The sequence below is a fragment of the Salmo salar genome, chromosome ssa19 (genome assembly GCF_905237065.1).
Source record: "Salmo salar chromosome ssa19, Ssal_v3.1, whole genome shotgun sequence".
NCBI lineage: Eukaryota > Metazoa > Chordata > Actinopteri > Salmoniformes > Salmonidae > Salmo > Salmo salar.
Genome location: NC_059460.1, coordinates 38,847,771 through 38,849,907, shown reverse-complemented (window position 1 = coordinate 38,849,907; position 2,137 = coordinate 38,847,771). Strand labels below are relative to the sequence as shown.

Sequence of the window (2,137 nt, the reverse complement as noted above, 5' to 3'; positions counted from 1 at the left end):
GGCAGTCTTTAACTTCAACATACAGTAGGTTACATTCAGGCAGTCTCTAGCTACAACATACAGTAGGTTACATTCAGGCAGTCTCTAGCTACAACATACAGTAGGTTACATTCAGGCAATCTCTAGCTACAACATACAGTAGGTTACATTCAGGCAGTTTCTAGCTACAACATACAGTAGGTTACATTCAGGCAGTCTCTAGCTACAACATACAGTAGGTTACATTCAGGCAGTCTCTAGCTACAACATACAGTAGGTTACATTCAGGCAGTTTCTAGCTACAACATACAGTAGGTTACATTCAGGCAGTCTCTAGCTACAACATACAGTAGGTTACATTCAGGCAATCTCTAGCTACAACATACAGTAGGTTACATTCAGGCAGTTTCTAGCTACAACATACAGTAGGTTACATTCAGGCAGTCTCTAGCTACAACATACAGTAGGTTACATTCAGGCAGTCTCTAGCTACAACATACAATAGGTTACATTCAGGCAGTTTCTAGCTACAACATACAGTAGGTTACATTCAGGCAGTCTCTAGCTACAACATACAATAGGTTACATTCAGGCAGTCCTAATCGTCCTAATTCATGTAAATTAATTTGTCGTTGTATTCCAATATCACGGTCTGCTTCTATGCTGGTACTATTCTCCAGGACTGGAGACGATGCATCTCCTGACTATGAAAAAGACCTATGAGCTGAGGGTGGACATGGAGGATTTGAGGGGAAGAAGGTCTATGCTCAGTACTCCTCCTTCTCTGTTGGACCAGAGGCTGAAGGATACCTGCTAAAGCTGGGTTCATTCAAAGATGGAGGAGCAGGTGGGTGACAACTTATATTGTCCAAGAAAAAAATTCAAAGAGAAGTTCCAAGAATATAGCACCAGAAAATAGTACCAGAAAAAAATTCTGAAGAAAAACAGTCCAAGAAAATCTGTCATTAAGGGTTCATAACTGAAGATTTGCCAGTGGATGTTTTATCATTAGGTTATCTAGAGCACATCAAATCAAATCAAATGTATTTATATAGCCCTTCTTACATCAGCTGATATCACAAAGTGCTGTACAGAAACCCAGCCTAAAACCCCAAACAGCAAGCAATGCAGGTGTAGAAGCACGGTGGCTAGGAAAAACTCCCTAGAAAGGCCAAAACCTAGGAAGAAACCTAGAGAGGAACCAGGCTATGAGGGGTGGCCAGTCCTCTTCTGGCTGTGCTGGGTGGAGATTATAACAGCACATGGCCTAGATGTTCAAATGTTCATAAATGACCAGCATTGTCAAATAATAATAATCATAGTATCACATTCCTTGTGTTGCTGGGCTGTGTTCTTTGTTCTTATCATCAGGAGATTATATGACATCACAGTGGCCAGAAATCTCTGTTCTTATCCTCAGGAGATTCTATGACATCACAGTGATCAGACATCTCTGTTATTATCCTCAGGAGATTCTATGACATCACAGTGGTCAGAAATCTCTGTTCTTATCCTCAGGAGATTCTATGACATCACAGTGGTCAGAAATCTCTGTTCTTATCCTCAGGAGATTCTATGACATCACAATAGTCAGAAATCTCTGTTCTTATCCTCAGGAGATTCTATGACATCACAGTGATCAGACATCTCTGTTCTTATCCTCAAGAGATTCCATGACTCATCACAGTGGTCAGAAATGTACAACGTTAGATAAAGACCAGTTGTGGCCAGTTGTACTACGGGGAATTTTGGTACAACAACTGCCATTGGACTAATCCCAGTGGGATATACGCGTGGGGGGAGTCTGCCTATGGTGTTGGTATCAACTGGAAAACATGGAAAGACTTCACATACTCCCTGAAAACAATTACCATGAAGATCAGACCAGCCACTGGATAGAAGGGAAACACCTTAACTGATAACCATCTCTATTTTCTAACAGCACTTTGAAATCAAAATTTTTAATAACAATGATTGCCATACAAACATATTTCCACCACTTGCACACATTACGTTTACCTGGGAGGGGGTCTTTATTTCTAGGTAAGGTTTGTGTTTGTGTCTTCAGAGAGTATTAGTGGGTGCTGCAGGACCCAGAACGTCATCTGATCTACAAAAAAGTGCACCTTTGCCATAGTAACAGAAACCTGACCGCAGA

The 2,137-nt window shown here is 41.1% G+C and overlaps 1 pseudogene; it reads left to right on the top strand.

Moving 5' to 3' along the window:
- Positions 1 to 670: 670 nt before the first annotated feature.
- Positions 671 to 1,911, top strand: LOC106578761 (microfibril-associated glycoprotein 4-like; annotated as a pseudogene).
- The last annotated feature ends 226 nt before the right edge of the window (positions 1,912 to 2,137 follow it).